The sequence below is a fragment of the Saccoglossus kowalevskii genome, chromosome 5 (assembly GCF_978046115.1).
Source record: "Saccoglossus kowalevskii chromosome 5, keSacKowa6.1, whole genome shotgun sequence".
In the NCBI taxonomy this organism is placed as follows: Eukaryota; Metazoa; Hemichordata; class Enteropneusta; family Harrimaniidae; genus Saccoglossus; species Saccoglossus kowalevskii.
Genome location: NC_140645.1, coordinates 6,785,456 through 6,799,957, shown reverse-complemented (window position 1 = coordinate 6,799,957; position 14,502 = coordinate 6,785,456). Strand labels below are relative to the sequence as shown.

The 14,502-nt window shown below is 30.8% G+C and overlaps 1 protein-coding gene across 1 annotated transcript in view; it reads right to left on the bottom strand.

The window, feature by feature from the left end:
- LOC100370092 (cell adhesion molecule-related/down-regulated by oncogenes-like) overlaps positions 1–14,502 on the bottom strand; it is a 196,171-nt gene that overhangs the window by 141,005 nt on the left and 40,664 nt on the right. Inside the window, exon 3 of the mRNA XM_085499096.1 lies at positions 4,895–4,971. The gene's annotated coding sequence lies outside the window, so the exon portion shown is untranslated. The remainder of the gene's footprint in view (positions 1–4,894; positions 4,972–14,502) is intronic.

Below are 14,502 nucleotides of genomic sequence, written 5' to 3'. Positions count from 1 at the left end.
AGCTGCTCTCTGATTGGTCTGACTGTTAGGTGCTAAAGCTGGGTAGCCAATCAGGCCCAATCTTGTAAGTAGCTTTAGATTGACTACTGAAATATGACTACTTAGTAACATACATAACATACACCTTTAGACACTAGCGTTTCTTAACCGGGTGTTGAGGAACGGTGACTAAGACTTTCCACTGCACTGTCATATGACGACAAAGTAATACTAAACCACAGATAAACTAAAACTAAAAATGACATTGAATCTGAGCTAAACATTGATACTATAATCTGTAATTCAATATGCTTCACATTCTCATATGAATTTAATTTCAAATACTGGGAGATTAAAAGAAAAGGCCAGAGCTTACAGTTGGATATACTTCATTGCTGTAGGGAGTATTAAACTGGTAACTTCATATTCTACACAAGTGACCTTTAAGAAGAAGTAATTTTTAAAACAACTCATTTTGAGTGAAGTGGGGTGATTCTTCCAACTAAACAAGCAGCCTGAGATAGCTCCGCTGTTAGCAATGCACATTTCAATTAAAGAACTGAAGACATCATTAGAAAATGAACAATATGTATAGTATCAAAGCAATCGGACTTGCAGTTTTTAACAAGAAGTCGAAAATATCACTTTTTACCAAAAATGACAAAAATATTCACCAAAATTAGAGAATTGAAGATATCATCACAAAATGAACAAATCTGAGAGAGGTCCACATGTAGTACCTATATTTGTAATATCAAAGCAATCAGACTATTGGTTTTTTACAAGAAGTCAAAAATATCACTTTTTACCAAAAATGACAAAAATATTCACCAAAATTATAGAATCGAAGATATCATCACGAAATGAACAAATCTGAGAAAGGTCTACATGTAGTATCTAAATATGTAATATCAAAGCAATCAGACTATTGGTTTTTTACAAGAAGTCAAAAATATCACTTTTTACCAAAAATGACAAAAATATTCACCAAAATTAGAGAATTAAAGATATCATTACAAAATGAACAAATCTGAGAGAGGCCCACGTGTAGTACCTATATCTGTAATATCAAAGCAATTGAACTATTGGTTTTTAACAAGAAGTCGAAAATATCACTTTTTACCAAAAATGACAAAAATATTCACCAAAATTAGAGAATTGAAGATATCAACATGAAATGAACAAACCTAAGAGAGGTCTACCCAAGGTACATATACACCAAGTATCAAAGCATTCAGGCTTGTAGTTTTCAAGAAGAAGTCAAAAAAGTAAAACATTGACACGGACGACGATGGACAATCACTCATATGATAAGCTCCGCTCGACAAAGTCGACAGCGGAGCTAAAAAGTACACCGTTTACAACAATATTTTCTGTTATGTACAGTAATCACAGAAGTTAAGGGGTTGAAATTAAAAAAATAAAAATAATAGTGCATATCCCCAAACTGTCTCTTTTTGGTAGTTTTGTTACATTGTACTCTGTTAGCATGTTATGTAACATTGTACTTTGTGAGCATGTTTGATTACATTATACTTTGTTAGCACGTTTGATTACATTGTACTCTGTTAGCATGTTTGATTACATTGTACTCTGTTAGCATGTTTGATTACATTGTGCACTGTTAGCATGTTTGATTACATTGTACTCTGTTAGCATGTTTGATTACATTGTACTCTGTTAGCATGTTTGATTACATTGTACTCTATTAGCATGTTTGATTACATTGTACTCTGTTAGCATGTTTGATTACATTATACTTTGTTAGCATGTTTGATTACATTGTACTCTGTTAGCATGTTTGATTACATTGTACTCTGTTAGTATGTTTGATTACATTGTACTCTGTTAGCATGTTTTGTTGCATTGTACTCTGTTAGCACGTTTGATTACATTGTACTGTTAGCATGTTATGTAACATTGTACTTTGTTAGCATGTTTGATTACATTATACTTTGTTAGCATGTTTGATTACATTGTACTCTGTTAGCATGTTTGATTACATTGTACTCTGTTAGCATGTTTGATTACATTGTACTCTGTTAGCATGTTTGATTACATTGTACTCTGTTAGCATGTTTTGTTACATTGTACTCTGTTAGCATGTTTGATTACATTGTACTCTGTTAGCATGTTTTGTTGCATTGTACTCTGTTAGCACGTTTGATTACATTGTACTGTTAGCATGTTATGTAACATTGTACTTTGTTAGCATGTTTGATTACATTATACTTTGTTAGCATGTTTGATTACATTGTACTCTGTTAGCATGTTTGATTACATTGTACTCTGTTAGCATGTTTGATTACATTGTACTCTGTTAGCATGTTTGATTACATTGTACTCTGTTAGCATGTTGTGTAACATTGTACTCTGTTAGCATGTTTGATTAAATTGTACTCTGTTAGCATGTTTGATTACATTGTACTCTGTTAGCATGTTTGATTACATTGTACTCTGTTAGCATGTTTGATTACAATGTACCCTGTTAGCATGTTGTGTAACATTGTACTCTGTTAGCATGTTTGATTACATTGTACCCTGTTAGCATGTTTGATTACATTGTACACTGTTAGCATGTTTGATTACATTATACTTTGTTAGCATGTCTGATTACATTGTACACTGTTAGCACGTTTTGTTATTTTATACCACTGTACTCTGTTGGCAAGTTAATTAACGCTGTATTACTGTTGTTTCCTTTTTTCCAAGTAGACACAATGATGACAAATACCCGAATGTGTTCTTCAGTGACCCATAGGAATGAATCCACAAAAAATAAGATAAAAGGATTGAGAAACAAAGAACGACTCTCCCAGCCAAACTTTATAGCGTACCTAATTTACATATAAATAAGCTTATGAATACTATTATATTTGTATGGTAATTGTAAAAATGTAAAACTATATTAGCATTGTTTCTCTGCACAACAAAGATCTGACAGAACTCTGATTACATAATACAAAGAACCATTTTATTGGTCAGATCTCAGATATTTAGATTGTACTCCATTTTGAAATACAAACCAAAAATGCCAGTGAATTATGATACACAACAATTCAAACTCTGATCTCAGATGTTTGTCGTATTGCAACTCACTTTTACCATTGCAATACAGTAACTAGATTCGGATTTTGAAATAATTCTAATAATTACATTTGGAATTAAGCTACATATACTTTCAAACTCTGTCGCTGCAAATCTCTCATTCCTCACACCTTACTATGAAATACTGTTAATGGACAAAATGTGGAAGTATTGCGAAAACAGACAGCACCTGGTGAAACGCACTACAGCGCACATCAACACCAATCATCAATCAAGTCTGAAATGATGAATGGATGTCAAAAGTCTGATAACACCCTCCAGACTCGTTCCGCTCGATTGGTTCTTTTCGGTATAATAAAAGAAGACAACGAGAGACAATGATGGAAGTCCAGAAATAATTGAAAAATAATAGATAACAATAGATGAGAGAATATAAGACAAAAGAAAAGACCAAAAGATATTTGAAAAGACAATGGGGAAAACAAGAATACCACTGTCAATAGAAAAACACAATGGATAACAAAAGGATAAGACAATGGGTAATGGATGATGATTAGTATTACCACAGACAATGGGAAAAGACAAAAGATAAGAATGGGACTACTGAATACTAGATAATCATGGAGATACCAGACAAATCAGATTACACAATGGAATAATGAGTTATATGAATCACAGATAATAAAACAAAGTCATTGTAAATTACATGAAAATGTATATGAATAAAGTAAAAAAAAAATAATTGTTAAAAAAATAATTTTAAAGATTTATTTTTAACTTTCTCGAGTTGTAGTTTGTATTTTTATATTGTTTTTGTTAATAAATGGGGTAAAAAAACAAATAATTGTTGATGCTAAATAAATAGATTTCACTATCCATGTGAACACTACAAATATACAGTTCAATTCTCAGTAAAATGCTTGTTGCTGTCATGGCGACATTTATTTGCAAAGTTACTCATCCGAGAAATTCGTACGTTAAACTACACGGGCAGGAGATTGGGTTTTAACCCGAGGGCGATTCTTGATGGACATTAGAATGAAAAATTAGCAGAGCAAGGATTACAATAACACAAAACAAAGCAATCTAAAAAACAGTGGGACTAAAAAAAGTGAAATTTGATTCTTAGAAATTTGTGATTTTGGTTCTCCCTCAGGAAGAGGAGATTGAGAGTCATTATTGAGTTAAGTTAGTTGCTTCAAATGGTACACTAGGGAGATATGTAGCGATACTGGTGACGATATTTTGTAGTAAAATGTCCACGTTCATGAAACCACATGTGACAGCACAAGTGGACAAAACGCATTGTATTATAATTATCATATAATTTTATATTTTATTACTTTATTATATTAAATTTACAGAATAACATAAAAGAAATGTGTAAAGGAAATATGACTCAAAACTATATTTGTTAGCGAATACATGCACTGAGGTGTATCTATTTCCATAATAATCCAGTCTACAATATATACAATTTTTGTTTTATTAAATTGAAGATGTGCTTCTAACAAAAAAAAAATATTGTACCTACTTAAATTAATTAATACACACAGTCTGTCCCAAGTAATGATACCATTTATTTATATGAATATACACGTCATTTCACCAAGTGTGTAATACAATAATATATCACATTAATGCATACTGTAAAATACTTTATTTTAGCTGGAATTAATTTTTGCTGAAAAGACATTTTGGATGTTTTGTATTGAATTTATTTTCACGGATTTTTGAGAAGTTGAATGTAATATATAGAAAAAAATGATTATTTACTGGATTTTATTTTCACTGAATCATTCCTTCAGCGAAAATTAATTCCAAGCGAAAATAAAGCATTTTACAGTAGACTAAAGCGTTAACTCACCTTATTATCACTTTATTGTCAGCGTTTTGTCATCAGAATTCTAAGTAATTGTGCATACAGAGGATGTTACAAATTATCTGAAATACATAAATAGACATTGTTATATATATGTGTTGAGATATTTGGAGATTATTAGCAGCTAATACTGAAGATAATATGAGGTATTGCAAGAATCACTACTAATACTTAAAGCAATACCACGTATTAAACGTGCAACTGCATCAGCAAAATATATTTAAAGTGAGGGGAGGTGTCAACAGCGCATGCAGCCGACGGCCATTGCATGTCGTTTACAAACAAGCGTCTACCCATGTACTGAGCATTTGATGTCGTACTTATTTTATGTTGGGAACATACTCTCACAATTATTTACAACCTACAGGTTCAGTAATTATCAGTATTCCCTCTCAAAGAAAGTTATGGCATCAATGTTCGTATCTAAAGAAATCAATGTCACTCACGCAAAAATGTATACACTAGTGAGATGGGATGGGAAAAATCACTAAAATGAAAATGAAGGGATGCTTCAGTGAAAATTGAATTCAGCGAATATACTTTTTGTCCTATGTCTCACATTCAACTCATCAAAAATCAGTGAAAATAAATTCCACACAAACACCCAAAAAGCGTTTTCAGCGAAAATTAATTCCGGCTAAAATAAAGTATTTCCCAGTATTTCAACAGAATTCTGATTTTACTCAAATCCAATAAATTATGTTAACAGCATTTCATTAAGAAGAAAAAACTCTTTTTTCAGATTCTTTTTCTGTTTGTTTTACGATCGTATCCTAGTAACAGATGCAGCAGACATTTGGTTATTTTTCAAATAATTAAATTCAAGACTAAACAAGGTAAACAAAAAATTGCTTCAAACTAAATGTTATAAAAATTATTCTTAACAAACCTACTAATTTACTGGTAATGCATCAGTCATAGGTAAATAATTATACTGCGTAAAAGTCTCACATTGCTTACTTATAAATGCATTAATTATTTATTTCAATTTTAATTTCGCTATTTTCGCTGATAAGTAAAATCTGCTTTATCCGCTACTTGAACATGTTAAATAACAATAAAACTCATTGCTTTCTTGACAAATTTGTGAAATTAAAAAAAAAATATGTTCAATACATAAAATAGTGAAATTAATTGTCAGTGAAAATAATTTGTTTACAGTCTTCTGAATTACATCAAGTTCAATACAATTTACATTACATCAAGTTCAATACAATTTACATTACATCAAGTTCAATACAATTTACATTACATCAAGTTCAATACAATTTACATTACATCAAGTTCAATACAATTTACATTACATCAAGTTCAATACAATTTACATTACAAGATCTCACAATATGTGTAAAAAGCACAGATCAAACGTTTGCTGCAAAAATCAAATGATTTGATTGGGAATTTGAAATTTTTATTTTTTATTTCAAAATGCTGAGGTTCAAGAGTAGAATATTGCATTGACATGCATTTACTTCATCAAAATAGGCCACCATCAAATGTGCATAGCACATTATTAAGTGTGGTAATACCAACAAAATAATTTTGTGTTTGTTGAATCCCACACAAGTTTTGATGTTACAATGACATTTGTTTGTTCTGTTTTTATGTTCCATTTCACATTTGATCCCGCTGTGAACAGATAATGGACCATTTGATAAATGAAGACAGGAAATTCCAGTCACTAAAAATGATGAACCAGGATTTTAGGATAACTTTGAAAACTGATCTATCGTTACAAAGACAATAAGCCAATTCATCACGTGACACTAACTCACAATGACAGATATGATTCACTCTTCCGTACTGTTATATGCACAATTATTTCATGCTATTGTTCATTTCAATAACAATATAATTGTAATATTAATATTTCAACAGATTTCTAGTGAAATATTCCATAGTATTCATCCCAGTGAGGGATGAACGATTTCATACACTGAAGATGATTTCTTTGTTTTCAAAATACCCTCTAAGTCATAAAGCCTTTCAAACTTAAAATTAACAAAAATATAGCAATTTATACTATTATATTGGTCAAAAATTAAATATTCGACAAATATAACTCATAAATATAATTTAGAAGAGAATGCTAGCTGAAATAATCTCTTCATTGAGGCTGTTTAAGCTTTTGGTTGTTAACACATTTCTGCATAGTATGAAGTCATAGGAGGTACTTCAATAATTATTAAATACTGCCCTCTGGAGGTAATATTCTGAAATACCATTTAAGGTAGAGATGCAGTTTGCCTGACAGGTATTTTAATTAGTTAATTAGGAAACCAAGATGACCACAAAACTATATATTTTCGGAAAGCTTATTGTATGAATTTTAAAGTTTTGTTAGTATTGTATTTTTATGGACACTGTAGTTTGAAATATGCACAAAAATGTGCTTTTTTGGTCAAAAGTGATTTTAAAAAAATTAGCTTCTAAACCATGCTTCTGTTTCCTGTCAAAATTGGTTTATGGGTACATCTGTTTACTATAAAGAAAGTGCCGTCTTGAAAACTGTCTACCAGTTGTCAATTTTGTAGGGCAGCAGCTCAAATTTCACTACTTCAAGTTTATGCATAAATTAACACCCAGGCTAGTTGTCTGTACTATTCAACTAAAAACAATGCCCCAACGGCGATTTGAAGATAAACACATTGTCAATCATTTGTGAAAATTTTAAAACAAAAGGTCAAAGCGTCTAGGAGCTATTTTTTTTTAAAGTTCTGGAACGTGCACTAAAAAGAAGCTGAGATAATTGCTAATTTGCATAACAATTCACTCAGTAAAAAGTTTGCTAATGCTCATAAATAAATGGCTGTAACAGTTTCAAATTTTAATGTATTATCGTTTTGTTAAAAGTTAAATATAGTGCATAATATGGAGATCCCGTCATTTCTTTTTTTCACCATGTTTTTTTTTATTATTTATGTACAGCCTTGCTAAATCTTGCTAAGCATTCAAAAGAGATAATTTTGTACCTGTTATCTATATTTTAAAATCGTTTTTTGAGTATGTTCCACTATTCACAATTCTACAAAATTTCAACAGTCTATAGCCAAGACTTTTTGGATAATAAAAAGCAAAAAAAAAAAAATTTCACTCCCAAGTGCCCTAGAACCTGCATCTCTACCTTAAGGGAAACAGTTGATTAAAGGTGATGAAAGCAGAGCTGCAAGTGTCATTTTATTTGGAGATCTTTCTATAAGAGTTTGAATGAATTTGAGAATGTTTCACAAACCACAAAATCTGCAAAGATCAAACTATATTCGATTAAAGTCATAATAAACAAATTCTTTTATATATCACGAAATTAAGGTAGCTGACTCAAAAATGAAGGTATCCCACAATGCAATGGTGAGCAGTAGCAGCGAGCGACAGATTTGAAGCAGCTTATGACATTGTGTTACCATAGAAACCAAATAGACTATTAAGTGCTACACTCCATGTCTACTTGAAATGGAACATTAAGGAAGCTGAGTAAACATGTGACAAGTACGGCAGTAAACATTGCTTGTTTATTTTGTAATCGCTATGTATACAAAGTAAACAATGTCAACATTTTTGGTGACAGAAAGGTCACCTGATACGTCAATACTTTAGACACCTATTAATTTGACAGTAAAGTAATAGTCCACATGATATTCTGTATATCTGGTTACAATAACTGGCTACAATAAATGATGATGAATTGATGATGTACTCTGACAAAAATATCACATAATAATGAAACCTACAAATAGTACAGTATATTGTACAATGGATATAACAGATATATTATGTAACGGATATAACCAATATATTGTACAACGGATATAACTATATTATATACCAAATACAGCCAATATATTGCCGTTATTGAACTCTATTGCTGGTCAAGCCAATAAACATAATCAAAGAAACCTTAAAGTGCCTGAGAGATGTGTATCATAGTCTTTATAGATTTGTGACTGTTTGAACTGTTTAACATAGACAAATAAGAAAACTGTATAGTAAGGCATGCCCTCCCCCAAAAATATGGACATAGTTACATTGTATTTCTTTGAAGATTAGAGAGTCCTATTGGAGATTACCTATCGCTATGACAACAGTGTTACGCAAGTACACGCTGTGGCTGTAGCACCAGTATCGTTATCTAACCTGGTCACGATGGTTAGATCTTATGTCAAACCAGCAATAGAAAAGATACCATTTTGAGACTAAATAATTATTGTAATGCTGCCCAAACTTCCAACATGTGTTAATTTCATACTATAATTCATATTAGCTTTCTATTTCCATAAGATGCGTGCATGCATTTCACAGACACTTTAAAACAACTCCTGCGAGCTAAGAGCATTTGACATGAATTACGAATAAAGAATACAGTATTGATTACATTTGAAACAGATCTTCAAATCATTGAAATAAGTTTTACTTTGACCATGGATTCGTCATTTACATTTAGTTAAGCACATGCTTCTATTAGAGCAAATACAGTATTACAAAAGCAGTGATCCTGTGTGTTCCCAGTATCTGCGATATAAATACATGTATATGAGAAATCGAATTTTGATAATTTATCACGTCAGACAACATCATTATAGTATTGATTGCATGTTCTTATCTGCAACAGTACTAGAGATATTACAGTTATGCTTATAAATAAGGTAACATGACCATATATTGTCATATGATACATTAGTATTATCTTTTGTACATGCCCCCATCTCAAATTATACAGAATATTGCACATACATGTACATGTAAATCCATTTTTGCCAAATGATAAATGTACTCTGTAATGTAAAATAAACTAAAAGTCATTTGTCTAAGCTTAACTTGAAAATCATCTATAATCTACACACCCGAAGTTTGGCTTTAATGTATATACCATGCAACTGTCTTTTAATGCAATAGTTGTCTTATTAAATAATATATTAAATAAGGATGCACACTAACAAATTTAATATATATATTTAAAATCGATATATTGTACCGGTACATGGAATATAAAATCGATATATTATATACCGAATATAACCGATATATCATATACCGATTATAACCGATATATCATATACCGAATACAACCGATATATTATATATCGAATATAACCGATATATCATATACGGAATACAACCAATATATTATATACCGAATATAACCGATATATCATATACGGAATATAACCGATATATTATATACCGAATACAACCAATATATCATATACCGAATATAACCGATACATCATATACGGAATATAACCGATATATCATATACGGAATATAACCGATATATTATATACCGAATATAACCGATATATTAGATACCGAATATAACCGATATATTATATACCGAATATAACCGATATATTATATACCGGATATAACTGATATATCATATACCGAATATAACCGATGTATTATATACCAAATATAACCGATGTTATATATACCGAATATAACTGATATATTATAAATAAAACCGATATATTATATACCGAATACAACCGATATATCGTATACCGAATATAACCGATGTATTATATACCGAATATAACGGATATATTATATACCAAATATAACCGATATATCATATACCAAATATAACCGATATATCATATATCGAATATAACAGATATATCATATACCGAATATAACCGATATATCATATACCGAATATAACCAATATATTATATACCGAATATAACCGATGTATTATATACCGAATATAACGGATATATTATATACCAAATATAACCGATATATCATATACCAAATATAACCGATATATCATATATCGAATATAACAGATATATCATATACCGAATATAACCGATATATTATATACCGAATATAACCGATATATCATATACCGAATATAACCGATATATCATATACCGAATATAACCAATATATTATATACCGAATATAACCAATATATCATATACCGAATATAACTGATATATTATATACTGAATATAACCGATATATCATATACCGAATATAACCGATATATTATATACCAAATATAACAGATGTATTATATACCGAATATAACCAATATATCATATACCGAATATAACCAATATATTATATACCGAATATAACCAATATACAATATACCGAATATAACCGATATACAAAATGTATTATATACCGAATATAACCGATATATTATATACCGAATATAACCGATATATTATATACTGAATATAACCGATATATTATATACCGAATATAACCGATATATTATATACTGAATATAACCGATATATCATATACCGAATGTAACCAATACATTATCAGTCTTGCATTGTGAGTATATGGTCTAAAGTGTAAATTAAATTTATTGATGTTGTAATACTTACAATGAAAGTTTAGCTTCACCACAGATGTACAATGGAAGTACCCCCTCTATGGCCATTTAGTATAAAAAGTATTTCGATATGCCTACAAAAATGTCACAAACAGATGAAACAAGAAAAATGATGGACAAAAAAATTCATCATGATTTTTTATTTCAAAATTATAACAAAATTATTGAGTTGGACAAATGTCATTAATTTTTCGTTTTTTGTATCCAGATTGTGTCATTGCCTCTGGGTGTCCTGAGAGAGGCAACAGTAGAAATCTAACAAAAAGGTTCCTAGGAAGTCATGTATGTATACAAACATAATCTGGAAAAGTTGTGTCAGGTGATTGTATTGGCCAGTTGCTACACGTGCAAAACTTGTGAAAAATGGAAAAACATGATTTAAAAACACACCCAGTTGCATTTTATGTTTGAGAAATTACCTACAGATCTTTGTAGCTATCGATTTTGCTGTTAGCTATCTGTTCTTCAAACTTCCCTGGCACTGCAGGTATGTGCAGTAAGAATTGACGTTACATAGCATAGCAGTGAAAACTGGGCGGACTTGAGGCGATTTGAAGGGGCGACACAAATGCAGGATTGAAATTTCTTTTTGTATATTTGAAAAAGAGACATTTTTGTACAATTCCATAAGAATTCATGTTGAGCATTTTCTTACCAAAAAAATAAGTAGTATTTATGAGAATTTCTAGTGTGAGACTTGAATAGTTGGGTATACTGTAAAATACTTTTTTTATTGGGAATTAATTTTCGCTTAAAAGTTTGTGTGTTTTTTTTTTGGGGGGGGGGGGATATTTTCACTTTTGTTTACTGAGTTGAATGTAAAATATAGAAAAAAAGGTTATATTTGCTGGATTTTATTTTCACAACAAAAACTAAACAGTTTAACCATCTGTAAAATTCACTACACCAAAATATTTGAGTGTGATTATTGAAAGGACACTGTGTCTTTCAAATAGATGCCATTATCATAACAGGAATTGCTGCAAGACAAGTGGGAAGAAAGTATCATCATTGCAGAGTGTGCAGCTAACCACAAAGATCAAAATCACAATCTCCTCGATACTAGACACAGTAACTAACGACTACATACTAGTATGTATGACAATGTTTCAGGTCCAAGTAGCTTTCATGGAGTTATATCCAGGCCTGATTGGTCAGAAACAAAATCGTCTCTAAATGTTGTACGCCTAAAGTTAGTAAAAGCTTTGGCCAATATAATATGGCCGACTCAGGATGTAGTAATCAAAACAACATTATCTATATACATTGATAAAATGCCTGCTTTCCACACAAGCCAATGACATACACAGTCACAATATTATCTACTGTAAACTTTATAATTTTCATTACATGAATTCAGGATTTTATGATATTCCTGAAGACAAAAATTACATGAAAGACACTCTGAATCCTAGAATAGCAGAGAAATTTTTACAAAATTCTACAATTCTCATCGATTCATGAAAATTCTCCCACAATATAAAATTGGTTTACAGTACTGGTATATACACTGAATACGTACATGACATCTACACTGGCCAATGAGGTACATAGTAAGATCATGTCAATATTGTTATGTATACCTTCATGATTTGCTGATGAGCAATTATAGAAAAGTGTCCAGTAAATATATCAAAGACACTTATGTCCACTACTTACATATTGATATGCAATGCATTGTATGGTCCTACATGTCTCAAATCAGGAGGATTAAAAATGAAAATAAATCACTTCCACTCAGAAAATAAAAATATCGTTTTCCAACGAAGCAGATCAGTCTTAGCGTCACCGTTAAAAACTTGAAACAGTTCACAAGATTTGATCCGTCTTCTCAACATAAGACAAGGTTGCCAGTTTGTTACATATCATAACCCTTGAGGTAGGGATTGTAAAAGAAAAGGTTTCACATCTCCAGGCATCACATTACTTTACCACACATACTTTAATATTCAAATGTGGTTTGTTTCATCTTTTAACAACCACCCGCCACCTTGGAGCAAAAAGCATTGATCAAAACAAAAAATAAGAGCCCAGACATGGTTGTGTTACTTTCATTAGCTGAAAGATGAACAATATGAGCTGCCCGAATATGGTTACAATGATGATGTCATTAATGGACTCTTGCTTTGGAAGCAAGTTTAAATATCAAAGAATGAAGCATTTCAACCCCCCCCCCTCCCAACATAACCCAACCAACATAAACACAGCTACTACCACCTATGTGATCCCCCCCCCCCAAAAAAAAAGGAAGTGTGTGTGTACAGTTGGCCAAATCGTGTTGTGATGTCATCAGTCATTACTGGCAATTAATGTACTGTAATGAATAAACAAATTTGGTTGAATCACTGAAAAATACAATGTGCAAACAAAATCCAAAATGTGGAATCATTGTACGAAGAGATTGAATGAAATCATGAAATCAAATCTGAAAAACAGTTGCTAATATAACGTGCATTTGTATCCCATGATTTAGCCCATTTCATTTGCAATAATTCTGGACATAATACAGACGTAATTTTAGACAAAATAGAAAAACCTACTTATGTGTGAGCTTTGAGCTGAATCAGGCAATCTATTAGTGTGAGATTAGTGAAAGATAGGCATGGACATGAATAAAACAAAATCAGCCAGCCATTTTTTTCAAATCTCAAAAAAATATGACGTGCATCTGAATATGCAAGATCATGATACAAAGTTTGAAAAAATCACCCTGTTTATCTGCGAGAAATGGTACAGACTACTGATGTTTTCAATTTAATTTTGAAATTATCATTAGGAAAAACAAAAATATGTTTTATAACATGCTTTTCAAAAACAGAGTAGATAGCAATTTTTTTTATATATATTTTTTAGCAATTATAAACTGTGTTTCATTTTTTTTTCTTGCATATACATCTGCAGATATGAGAGTTACAAAAACATGTACAAAGTTGTTTACATCACGTAATTTTGAATTTTTGAATTTTAGTTTTGAATTTCTGTAAAATCTCATTCGAAGCATGCTACATTTTTGTTTTCTTGTCTCAAATATGACCAAAAAAGGATGGGTTATAGAAAAAACACTTTTTTTTTCTCTTGGTATTAACCAGAAAGGGATGAAACACAAGTAAAATTGCCTCCACCGGGAACCACACAATCTCAGCAGAAATAATATCAATTTTATTTTGGAAATAAAAATCTTTTCAAATGCCAATCTAATATATAGTTATTTGAAAACCAGAATATAGAACCACTGACATAT